The sequence below is a fragment of the Panthera tigris genome, chromosome F3 (genome assembly GCF_018350195.1).
Source record: "Panthera tigris isolate Pti1 chromosome F3, P.tigris_Pti1_mat1.1, whole genome shotgun sequence".
In the NCBI taxonomy this organism is placed as follows: Eukaryota; Metazoa; Chordata; class Mammalia; order Carnivora; family Felidae; genus Panthera; species Panthera tigris.
In genome coordinates, this window is record NC_056678.1 from 65,007,503 (window position 1) to 65,020,439 (window position 12,937).

Genomic DNA, 12,937 nt, shown 5'->3' on the forward strand with positions numbered 1-12,937 from the left:
TTGGCCAGATCAGCTTGGGGGCTAGGGGCCAAAGGTGCAGTGGTGGGGAGGAATTGACAGGCTGTGAGTGAGCAGGAAGTAGTCAGTGGTGGTGGCTGGAGGGAGGAAGCCTTGTTGATTGACCCCACGTGCTTGGGAGAGCAGGCGGGAGCACTTCCCTTCTGGGTGGGCGGCCTCGTACCGAGATAACCAATCTCGGGGTCAGGCTGTCCTGAGCTGGCCCTGACCGAGGCATGGGCGTTCCGCCCTGTGGTTTCCAGCTCCCAGGTGTCGCCTTTACCCCACGGCCTCCCTGTCACACCCTGGGTCTTCCTCGGAGAACTGGACAGGCCCTGGGCCAGCCCCCCACAGTGGGGTCCTCCCTCCCCGCTTTCTCCTTCAGGGCAGCTGTTTCCTGAGGGGGGCAGAGCCACAGCATTGTGCCCAAGGGTGACTTTCATTCTCTCACTGCCCTGTCGTGGCGACTTCTGCCAAGGAGCACCTACTATGTGCTAGGCTCTGTGCCTGGGGACATTAGCCCCTGATCCTGACGCCTGATCAGGCACCTGATGCTGCAGAGGGAGATGGTATTTGCTTGGGGGCCGTGGTCCCTCAGGCTGAGACACAGATAAGATAGGCTGCAGCTTATATGCAAATTCCCAGGGGATTAGCTGTCATCCTACCCCTTTGGTTCTGGAGATTCTGCGGGATGCCGGAGCCAGAGAGTGATGTCATTGCAGAGACAACACTGAATTCACTAACAGTTCTACGTAAAAAACCAAGCCTTCCCTGATTTAACTATTTACAGCTACGGCTTATCGGCCACACGCCTCACAACTTTCTGAGACACTCGGCCTGTCTCAGAGCCAGGACTGAGAGTCCCTGCCTTCTCGGGGCAGATTCCCACAGCGGTCCCCGAGGTGGCTATTCCTGCGTCGCTTCCCCCCATTTGGTCCCCAGATGAGCGTGCTGGGTCTCAGGGCGACCCAGGGCCACGTAAGGAGTCAATGGAGGGACGTGGGTTTGAGCCCAGGTCGGCCTGGCCGCGGGCCTGTGTGGTTCTGCTCAGCAAGGAGCGGGGCTGGAGAACAACAGATGGCCCAAAGGGGTGTGGAGGTGGGGGTGGCCCTCACCCGAGGACTCAAGACACCGGCTCCTTCCTCGTGTTGCTGCGAGTGTGTTGGTGGCCCCGTGCAGAAAGCAGGGCAAAGTCCCTGGCACAGCGAGCACCCAGGAAACAGAAGTGGGGGGTCAATGGGGTTTGTGGGGCCCCTGCGCTGGGGTCGGTGTCGCCTGACCGCCCTGCTGCCCTGATCTCGCTCAGCGATGCTTCGGGGAGCTGTAGCCCCCCCCCCCCCCGCCCCGGGAATAACCCCTTCTTCAAGGCAAACATGGGCGGGTTTGGAGAAAGGCCTGGCCACAGGGTACGCCTCTCTTCTGCCTGTGACCGCCACCCGCCCACAAGCTCTGTGGGAAACCCCCGTCTCCCCTCAACGAAGCTGCACCTCCCTCCTTCTGGAAATGGCCTGCACGGACACCTCCAAACTCGCTTTGTTTTCGGTTTGCCTTTTCGTGGCCACGGGAGGCTGCGGTTTTGTGCCTAATATGGCCTCCTTTGTCTCTCCTGCCCATCCCTCCACTTCGGGGTCCCAGCCCTGGGGTTGAGGGCAAGAGCTCCTCTGAATGGCACCTCATTCTCCAAGGTTGTCCACACGGGTGTCTCCCAGTGCCCTGTGCCCAGGGACTGTCCCCCTCCCATCCTCACCATGGCTCCCTCCTTCTTCCAGGTCTTTGTTCAAATGTCCCCTTCCACGTAAGGCCTTCCCCAGCCAGCGTCCTTAAAATTGCATATCTCACCCTCCGCCTGCACCCTGTCCTCCTTCCCTGCTTTCTCCTATCACCACCCGACACACAGTGTATTTGACTTATTTATTTTCTCTCTCCACCCACAGAATGTACACCGCGTAAAGGCAGGTTTGTGTTGGTTTTGTGGATGCGACAAGGTGCCTGGCATGTTGTAGCTGCTGGATAAATATTTGTCGAGCCAATGAATGAGTATCACCCTATGCTCACGTTCCTGAATCGCCTGCCCCAGTGACATGGTGCCCAGCCGGACCACGGTCGCAAGTCAGCCAGCCTGTCATTGGGTCTGAGATGGACCCATCTGTCTTGTCAGCTTCCAATGCTCCCTCATGGTTCATTTCCAACAGGTGCAAAACTGTGAATCCAGTGTTGGGGGTGGGGGAGGCCAGGGGTGGGTTGGGAAGGGGATGTGTTCTGGGCAAATGGAGGTCACACTGAGGATTTGGGGGGAGAAATGGGAGGGGGGGCGGGAGGAGGGAGAAGCCAACTTCAGTTCATTTTCTCCTTGCCTTGAAAAATCACCTCGGAGGTGGAGAGAAAGCAGGTTAGGCCCATTGTGACCAATGGAAAGGCCTGGAGAAGAAAGATGGGGCGGGGGGGGGGGTTGGGGAGGAGGAGGAGGAGGAAGATGGCTCCCCCCGCTTGGCCTAGCTTGGCTCATCCTTGGGGTAAAAGCATGGCGAGGTCTGTGTGGCCTCCTCTTGAGCCTGTGAGCGTGTTTTTAGGTGTGTGAGAACTCACGGGGCGGGGGCTCCGGGGAGCAGGTGGGAGCAGAGGAATCCGACCGCGTGTGGAGGCCGCCTGTGAGGCTGTGTCTGCCAAGGACTGGGGGTTCCGGGTGCAGAGAGGTGTGTGTCCGTGTGCGTAGGCAGAATGTAAGCATCCGTGAGTTTGTACATGGCTCCGTGGAGAACAGTATGTCCCATTCCTGCGTCTACAGCCGGGGCGGGCGGGGTGGGGTGGGGGGGGAGGCCTTTGAGAGCTTGGCAAAAGGCCCAAAGAGCCGCAGAACAGGGGAGAAGCCTGGACAACGGGGCCCCAGGGAGGGAACTGTAAAGGGTCTGGGATTAAATGTGTTGAAGAGAAGCCTGGAGAGTAAGTTAGTAACTGTCTCCTTGCAGAGAAATGAGTTTTCGTCCCAGTGGCTACAGAGGAGGATATTAAAAGGAAACGCACTGAGGTTGCATTTAGAGAAATTTAGGTTAGACGAGGAAAAACGATCCTCTTGACTCCCAAGGTTATTAGCCTCCGGGATCCCTTCAGGGTCAAGAGGAATGTTTTCGATAATAGGACACATCCCATCCTAAGGTGGAAAGTGGGCAATCCTGCCTGGGAATGCATACGCATGCATGTAGTTTTTAAGTTCATGTATTCGTTCGGCAATTATTGGGGTTCTCTGCGTCAGGCCTTACGGGGGATGTGATGATTATTAATACATGATTTCTTTGCTCGCAGAGCACATAGTCCTGGAGGGGAGATAAAACGGATATGAGCCCAGCCAGTGATCATTCAGGAAGCCAGCGGTACGTGCCTTCGGAGAAATGCCAACCTCCCGCTGCCCCGGGTCATTTCTGGAGTGGAGGCTAGTGGTGATATCGTGGGGGAGCTGAGGCTGTGTATCTCAGGGATGTGCTCCCCTGAGCAGATTCGGGGGGTCGGGTAGGTGCTGTCATACTCGCTTGTGTGATCAGAGGTCAAGTTTCAGTGGGGGGTGAGGGGCTGTTCCCTTCCAGCCTGGAGTGGGGGTGGGCAAAGAGGCCCGAGTCGGGTATGAACCAGAGACTGGGTCGGGACAGAGCAAGGTCGTGGGGTAGGGACGGGGGGACAATCACACAACTCCTCGGACGCTGGGGCTGTCTCACCATTTCACCCTGTCACTGGCAGGACCTGAGTTCTGAATTGTGTTTCCATGGGAGAAAAAAGAGTGGGGCTCGGTGTGGGCTGGGCCATCGTGGGGGGGATGCTGACATTCATTGCCACCTTCTGCTGGTCCCGGAGCTACGAGCTTTATCTGTATTTTGTATCTGTTCTTTAATTATTTCGGCAAACATTTCTTGAGCACCCACTGAGGGCAAGGTATGCACCGGGTGCTGGGGGTGCTGGGGGTGCTGGGGGACGTAGCCTCGGCAAGACAGGTGGAATCTCTGGCCTCCTCGGAGGAGCTAGAAAAGCAAAAGCAAAGAGCCAGGTATAATGAGATTCGGGGCGTGGTGAGGGGAGCATAGGTGCCATGCGATCCCACAGGAGGGGACCACTCAGCCTCGTGGGGAGGACGTCAGTGAGGATCTCTGGAAGACGCTGATGTCTGCGCCGGGGGATCTAAGGACGGGAAGAAACCTGAAGGGGTGGTCCACGGTAGTGAGGAGAATGTTCCGGGCGGAGGTCCGGCGTGGGCACTGCCTGGAGGTGAGAACGGGCGGAACCCAACTGTGGAACGTGGGCTTGGAGGCTGAGTGCAGTTGAGAAAGGAAGTCGGGACCAGCCCTTCAGAGGAGCTTCAAAGTCAACTGAAAGATATTAGACCCTTCCTCAAGTGCTTGGGGCACCCCTGAAGAATTTTAAGCAGGGGGCCGAAGGGAAGAGAGTTGCGTCTTCTTTAGAAAGCTTCCTCGGGCTGTAGGGTAGAGATGGGCCTGGGCTTGGGAAGGCTCCGGAGGCAGGTCGACCTTAGAAGGCTACTGCACTGATCTAGGCTGGACTGAGAGTGGCTTTGTTGGGGGCGGGGGGCGGTCAGCGCCTTCTGGTTGACTGTGGCGAGTGAGGAAGAGGGCTTCGGCAACCAGGTAAGGGCGGTGTCGTCCCTCGGATGGGAAATCCAGGAGCAGCGTATCTGCTTTGGACGCCACTGCGCAGATTCTCCTTCTGTCCCATTTTGCAGGTGAGGAGACTGAGGCCAAGAGCAACGGGGAGCTTCAGAACCCAGCTGGCGGCCGAACCGGGATTGGGGTTGATGGCAAAAGCCGTCCACACTCACTGCCCGCCCCTGGCAGGGGTCCCCCCATGAGCTCGCTGACCCCGGGAAGGGTTCAACCGGCGGCCAGCAGGAGCTGCGGTTTTTCTGTGGGTGGAGGCCGGGGCCACAGTGAGGAAGGGAGACGTCAGGGCCTGAGGAGCAGTGCAGGAAGTTCAGCTCCCAGCAAACGCCCCTCCAAGGCCAGGGAAGATCTGGCAGCTTCAGAAAAGGACTAACGGAGGGACCCCGAGGCCCAGGCCCTGGATCCCGTGACTCGGGGTTCCTGTCCCCAACGCTCTCTGACTTTCTGGAGCTTCCTGACGGCCCAGTGTTCACCTCCAGCAACAAAAGCTACCACGACCCCCACGATGTACGGAGAGGTGCACTTTCAAGGCACCCCCATACCTACTAGATTCAGACAGACTTGTCCCCTCTTGGTGGGGCTTTAGTATTTTTTTTTCAAATATTTTTTTAAGTTTATTGATTTGTTATTGAGAGACAGAGAGATAGAGAGAGCGAGAGCCCAAGCTGGGAAGGGGCAGAGAGAGATGGAGACACAGACTCCGAAGCAGGCTCCAGGCTCCGAGCTGTCAGCACAGAGCCCGACGTGGGGCTGGAACTCACGAACTCATGTGGGCTCGAACCCACAAACTGTGAGATCGTGACCTGAGCCGAAGTCAGACACTTAACCAATTGAACCACCCAGCCGCCGCCGGGGCTTTAGTATTTTTATACCCTTTGGAAAAAAGAGAAAAACAAACCCAGACACCGTGAGCGACATGCTCAAGGTCCCCGGGTGCTTGCACACTTTCTGCATCTTCGAACGCCTCATGGTTCTTGGCCCCGTACGACCCGGCCCAGAGGGTGGCTCAGGGGAAGTTCGTGGTCTTGAATTGCTTCTGCATGTCCTAGAACCCAGATCTCTGGACTCCTGGTCGCTCAGTGGACACTGAAAATACCCAAAGTGCGTACCCATCCCTGGGGCTGGGGCTGACTCAAGCAGACACAGAGGGCTGGGCAACGCTGCTCCCCGTCCTGTGCCTCCCGCAGGCCTGCCACAAGGAATCCCAGCTTGCTCAGACCTCTTCTGCTCTCTCAGTGACATCTGTCCTCAGACGGCCAAGATTGGAGTCACCCAGGGTGCCGGCTCGAAGTGCAGAGCCCAGTTTGTCCTTTTAGAACTACTAGACTGGGAATATCTGGTGGAGTTGATGCGGGTGGTGTCTTGAATTTGCATTGTCTTTTTCTTCCTTAAGGTTATTTGTTTATTTTGAGAGAGAGAGAGGGAGGGGCAGAGAGAGAGAGGGAGAGAGAGAGAGAACCTCAAGCAAGCTCCATGCTCTGTACAGAGCCGGACGCGGGGCTCGGGCCCAAGGACCGTGAGGTCACGACCTGAACTGAGGTCAAGAGTCGGAGGCTGAACTCACTGAGCCACCCAGGCGCCTCTTGAATTTGCTTTTTACCCTGGCTCCCCCCATGATTCTTAGGCAGCCCTGTCGTAGGGGATGCAGAGAGAAGTTTCTCCAACCAGAAGACGGGGAGGTCTGGGAGGGCCCTGGCTCGAGGCCTTGGATGGGAGTTGGCCCTACCCCCCACCCTGCACTGTTTGGCGACTGTGGCTGAGTTGCCAGGGGAAACAGGCTGTGTAACTTCCTGACTTTGGCGGCTTTCCCTCCTTGGCCTTATCTCAACATCCGCCACCCAGTCCAGGGTCTGTGCTGGTCACGTAGGAGAGGAACCCGGTGCCAGGCGTGTGGAGGCGTACTCAGGGCACCAGGGAAACGCTGGCCCCAGGTCCTGGGGCAGGGAGGAGCGTGGGGATGTGGTTCTGAAGAGGGGTGGAGGCTGCAGATTGCTTAACGTCCTTCTCCTTGGCCCGGGGGCTGTCCGTCCAGGGGGACCCTGGCCAGGTAGAGGGTGCGATGTGCGGCCAGAAGTCTCTGTCAGTCCCCTGGAGGTTCAGCGCCCCACTCCCCACCATCCCCCCCAGCCCCAAGGGTGGTATTGCCTCCTGGCCGGTGTCCTCTCCCCTCCTTCCCTCCTTCTTCCCTCTGGACTCAGGGCCTCCAGCACCCCCACCCCCACCCTGGGCCCCCCCCCCCCCCCCCCCCCCCGCACACTCTCCTAACCTTCCCTCTCCCCTCTGCTCTTTCCTGGTGCTCAACATCTTTCCCCGGGGTCCTCAAACCCTCTCCCCACTCCCGGCCCCACGCCTGGGCTCTCTGGCTGGGAGAGCCCCACGGTATTTAAGGATGGGAGAGCGAGTTTTGAAGAAAGAGAGAAGGCAGCAAATACTTTGAGTGAAACAACTCATGCCTTCAAGCGTTTATTTATGTGTTCGGCTCTACTTTACTTTGGGAAGAATTGACGGCCGGTTCGAGAGTTCAAGGGCTCCAGGAAGAAGGGGGCAGTGAGATAGGCTTTCAGGCACCCTTGCAACTTAGAGGATTTACAGTCGGATGCCTGACCGTATTTATACTACAGAGGATGAAGATATCCGCCCTCCCCCCTTCCTGCTTAGCCCCCTGCTCTGGGGGAAGGAGAAGAAGGGACGAAAAACCACCAGGCCCCGTGCAAATGGATTTCTGAGCCCTCTTTGGGGCTATTTCCGAACGTCACACAAGAGGAAACAAAGGCCCAGGTGGTTAGGCAGGTGGCCCAAGGTCTCTCGGCTGCCAGTGGCCGGGCCAGGGTCCTAACCCTGCTGGTCTGGCTCCAAAATGAGTCCCGCTTTCCTTCTTCGCTGTGCCGCCCAGGGAGCACAGATCACAGGAGAGCTTCTTCGGAGCTGCCCCTTGGAGGGACTTTTCTTGGCTGTGAGGCAGCCTGGAAGAAATTGTGCTAAACTGAGAACTGAGTGAGCATTGCAGAATTCCCTCCTCAGACAGATGGTCACTGCTCCAACGGGGAGCAGAAGTTGGGTTTGAAGAGGGGTGGAGGCTGCAGAAGCTGGGGCGGCGGGGCAGGTCCAGAGGAAGGAGGTGGGGCCCCCATTTTGAAGAAGTCCCAAGACGTACGTATCAAAGGAGTTCAGAGACAACATTAGCGAACGAAGAACTATGTTCTCCCACAGGAGGCGTGGGAGTCTCTTGGCCGTTCTCTGTATGTGGCCCTGTTGCCCCCAAGCCACTCTGAGAAGCTTCACTGATCCCTGGGCTACAGGGATCCTCCGAGATGCATTTCAAGGACAGAGAGACACAGAGAGAGAAAGAGGAAGAGAGACAGAAGCAGGGAACCACTGTCCCTTCTCCTGGCTCCCGGACGGGAGACCAGCTCAAGCGACAGGCCAGACTTTTCATTTTAACTGTGACTTGATGACTCTCTTGATGGCTCTCATCTCCCAGGCTCCTCCCATTGACATGTGCTTATCCAGCAGAGTCAAAATTCTGATCCCTGTGGCCTCAGCCCGGGTGGGAGCACCTCTGGAGGCTGGCAGGGTGGGGTCAGGTGAAGCCCCAGGATGGTTTCAAGGCCCAGGGGGACCCAGCGCAGCCCGGGTCTGGGACCACACGCAGGGTTTACTCTGAGGCTCCTTTGGGAGTGGCGACTGGCTAGGAAGGGTCACGGAGCCTGGGAGTGGGGCCGGGGGTGGGGACCTGCCCTCTTCCTCAGGCTCTTAGCCCTTTTAAGCCTTGATTGCTCTGGCCCGGGGCGGCCTGGCGTCAGTCGGGCCGCAAAGGGGCGGAGTAGAGGACGGGAGCAAAGGGGAGCATGGGGATGGGACCCAAAGGAGGCGGGTGACCCAGACGCATAACAGGGAGTACGGCCAGGACAGGGCGGGGCGCAGGGGAGAAGGTGGGAGAGGAAGGCAGGGAGGAGTGGGCAGAGCTGGCTGAGGCTGGGAGGGGAGAGCAAGGGCACCCCACCCCGACCCCACCGGATATGGCTGCACTTTGCAGCCAAGTTTTGCTGAGAAGGGGAAAGTCGCCTCCCTACTTATCGGGGTGGAACCGGCATTGTGAGGCCCCAGGCTTGTAGAGTTTTGGAAGCCCCATTGAAGAGAGACAAGGCAAAATTATTAAGACAAAATCAATTACAGGAGTAAACATTTATTTAGAATAACAAATCATGACAAGTTAGAAGTGTTTTCAAATCTGGCAAATACTGTAAACATTGTAACATCTGAAAGAGTCACGTAAAATCTGCGTGAATTCCCTGAATTCAGCTCTAAAATAGCTGTCGCCCTTACCTTTTCTGGCTTCTTAAAAAAAATCTTTTTTTAATGTTTATTTATTTTTGAGAGAGAGGGAGAGAGACAGAGTGTGAGCCAGGGAGGGGCAGAGAGAGAGAGAGGGAGACCCAGAATCCGAAGCAGGCTCCAGCTCTGAGCCATCAGCACAGAGCCTGATGCAGGGCTCGAACCCATGAACCGTGAGATCATGACCTGCGCCGAAGTTGGACGCGTAACCAACTGAGCCACCCAGGTGTCCCTGTTTTTTTTTTTTTTTTTTTTAAACATTTATTTTTGAGAGACAGAGAGAGACAGAGCATGAGTGGGGGAGGAGCAGAGAGAGAGAGAGGGAGACACAGAATCGGAAGCAGGCTCCAGGCTCTGAACTGTCAGCACAGAGCCCGATGCGGGGCTCCAACCCATGAACTGTGAGATCACGACCTGAACGGAAGTCAGATGCTTAACTGACTCAGCCACCCAGGGGCCCCATCTGGCTATTTATTCTTTGTCTCTCCAAATGACAGGGATTTTATAATATTATTTTACACAGAAAGAATACAGTGATAACTCATTCTTTCCTCTGATAGGGGTTGATCGACACTTTTATTATTATTAATAGATTAGGATGTTTCTTTCATGTCACAGTTTGCTGTGGGCGAAATAGCAATTTTTATAATTGTCGAATTTGCAAGCTCTATCAACGGCAATATTTTATGTCAAACCAGTAAGAAATGTAAGATATTCCCAGTGTGTTCCTATGATTTTCTTCTTGTTAGTTGGATTATTAAACAATCCAAGTGCCTGTTTATTCAAACTCTGTCTATTTCTCTTATTGAATTGCCTTTTTTGATAGAACTTTTGCTCCAATTTACTTCTCAATTTCAAAATAATTTGTCCTGATTTCATGGCTCATTTTTACCACTTTTGTTTCATAAACCTATTAAGTACTTTTGTTGGCATATGATTGACACATAACATCGTATCATTTCCAGGTGGGCAACATAATGATGCAGTATTTGTATATATTGAGAACCGATCACGGCTGTACATCTAGTTAACATCCGTTACCTTTCTTATCATGAGAGATTTTAAGATCGCCTCTCTTAGCATCTTCCAAATAGACAATAGAGTATTATTAACTATAGCCATCATGTTATAATTACACCCCATGACTTATTTGTCTTATAATTGGACTAGTGCCTTTTGACCATCTTCACTCAACTCCCCCAGCCCTGACTCCCCACGTCTAGCCACACAGATCCCCGCACATCTGTTCTCTGTATCTCTGAGTTGGGTTTTGTTTCTTTGTTGTTGTTTTCGATTCTACACAGAAGTGAGTGTTATTCTGCAACCCTCTCAGGAGCTTCCTGGATGGAATCTCAAACTGGCCCTGTATGTGGAGGACAGAGAGACACCAAAGAAAGAAATGAGCACTGCAGGTTGGAAGGCGGCAGGTTGACTAGTGAGGGAACTTACGTACGAGGATGGGAGCCAGACTGGTAGATCCTGCCCTGCTTCCCCCAAATCGTAATAGTTTATATAGAAGGCTTAACGGGGTTCGGTCACATATACTGGCCAGATGCTCTCAGGGCCGCATCATTATCTCAAGGCTGTGTCCTTGGAGCAGCCTCTGGGAGGGGGAAAGCCAGGCGGAACCATAAACCAAGGACAGAGGAGGGGCTAAGGAGCCTCGGATTGCCCGGGTCCAGCTCATGGGTCAACCGAGGTCAGGTCTTTGATGGCCTCCCCCAACAGTGAGATCATATCATTTGTCTTTCCCCGTCTGACTTATTTCACTTAGCATAATACCCTGAAGGTGCATCCATATTATCACAAATGGCAAGATTTCACTCTTTTTTTTTTTATTGTTGACTAGCATTCTGTTGTCTATATATACCACATTTTTTCCTTTTTCTTTTTTTTGAGAGAGAATTTTATTGTTTATTTTTATTTTATTTTATTTTATTTTGTTAAGAAATGTTTAATGTTTATTTATTTTTGAGAGAGAGAGAGAGAGAGAGAGAGAGAGAGAGAGAGAGAGACGGGGCAGAGAGAGAGGGAGACACAGAATCTGAAGCAGACTCCAGGCTCCGTGTTGTTAGCACAGAGCCCAATGGGTGAGCCCTGAACTCACAAACCACCAGATCATGAGCTGAGCCAAAGTCGGACGCTTAACTGACCGAGCCACCCAGGCGCCCCCTATGTACCACATTTTTTGTATTCATCTATTCATCAGTGGACGCTTAGGGTGTTTTTATGTCTTGGCTATTGTCAATAATGGTGCAATGAACATAGAAGGGCATATATCTTTTTGAGTTAAGTGTTTTTGTTTCCTTTGGGTAAATACCCAGAAGCGATTGCTGGATGATATGGTATTTCTATTTTTAAGGTTTTGAAGAACGTCCGTACTCGTTTGCACTGTGGCTGCACCAATTTGCATTCCCACCAACAGCACGCGAGAGTTTCCTTTTTTCTGCATCCTTGCCAACATTTGTTACTTCTTGTCTTTTTGATAATGACCCGTCTGACAGGTGTGTGGAGATATCTCATTGTGGTTTTGATTTGGATTTCCCTGATGATTACTGACGTTGAGCCCCTTTTAATGTACCTGTTGGCCATGTGTATGTCTTCTGTGGAAAAATGTCTACTCAGAGCCTCTGCCTGTTTTTAATTGGATTTTTTTTTTTTTTTTTGCAATTACGTTGTAGTTCTTTGTGTCTTTTGGATATTAATCCCTTATCAGCTACGTGATTGGTAAATATTTTCTCTCATTCAATAGGCTGCCTTTTCATTTTGCTGATCGTTTCCTTTTCTGTACAGAATAAACTCGTTAATTAATTTTAATGTTTATTTATTTTTGACAGAGAGAGACAGAGCAGGAGCAGGGGAGGGGCAGAGAAAGAGGGAGACCCAGAATCCGAAGCAGGCTCCACTCTCTGAGCTGTCAGCACAGAGCCCGACGCGGGGCTCGAACTCACAGACTGTGAGATCGTGACCTGAGCCGAAGTCGGATGCTCAACCAACTGAGCCACCCAGGAGCCTCAAGCTCATTAATTTTAAAGTAAATTTTCTGTTCTTCAACACATACATTTAAAGTTGATGAAAGAGAATGTACTCTCTTTAAAAAATTAAAAAAAAAAAAAATTAAGCTCTGTGCCCAGTGTGGGGCTCAAACTCACGACCCTGAGATCAAGAGTCACAGGCTGTTCCCACTGTGCCTGCCAGGCGTCCTGAAGAGGATGTACTCTTGACATCTGCCCATATCTGTTAAATCTCACTTGTATTATATTAAATCTTCAAAGAGACTTTCCAAGATGCAGTTCAGAAAGGCACGATAAACTGAGGGTTGATGGGGGGTGGGAGGGAGGGGAGGGTGGGTGATGGGCATTGAGGAGGGCACCTGTTGGGATGAGCACTGGGTGTTGTATGGAAACCAATCTGACAATACATTTCATATTAAAAAAAAAGCATGTTCAAGTTGTAACAACTTTTTGAATAATTTTTTTTTTTTTTTTTTGCATTTTGTATTTTGTGTTTGTCTCCCAAGAAATGTTTCAGATCCTTAAAAGGTCACTGTTACCTGGCAAGGTGTGGTAGGCACCTCCCCTCCTCCAAACATCTCTCAATTCCAAAAATGTCTAAATATTTACCTTACACGGTAAGACGACTTTGCAGATATGGTTCCGTTAAGGATCCTGAGATGCGAAGATTCTTTTGGGTTATCCTGGTGAGCTCAACCTAATCTAATCACAGGAGTCCTTAAAATCAGAGACACTTTCCCAGTAGAAGGAAACGTGACTCATGTAGAGTGCTCAGAGACGAAAGGCTACTGGCTTTAAAGATGGAGGAAGCGGGCCACGAGCCAAGGAATATGGCGGACTTCAGAAACTGGATTAAGGATTCACTCTAGAGCCTTGGTAAGTAAGGAACGCAATTCTGCTGACACCTTAGTTTTAGGCCAGTGAGAACTC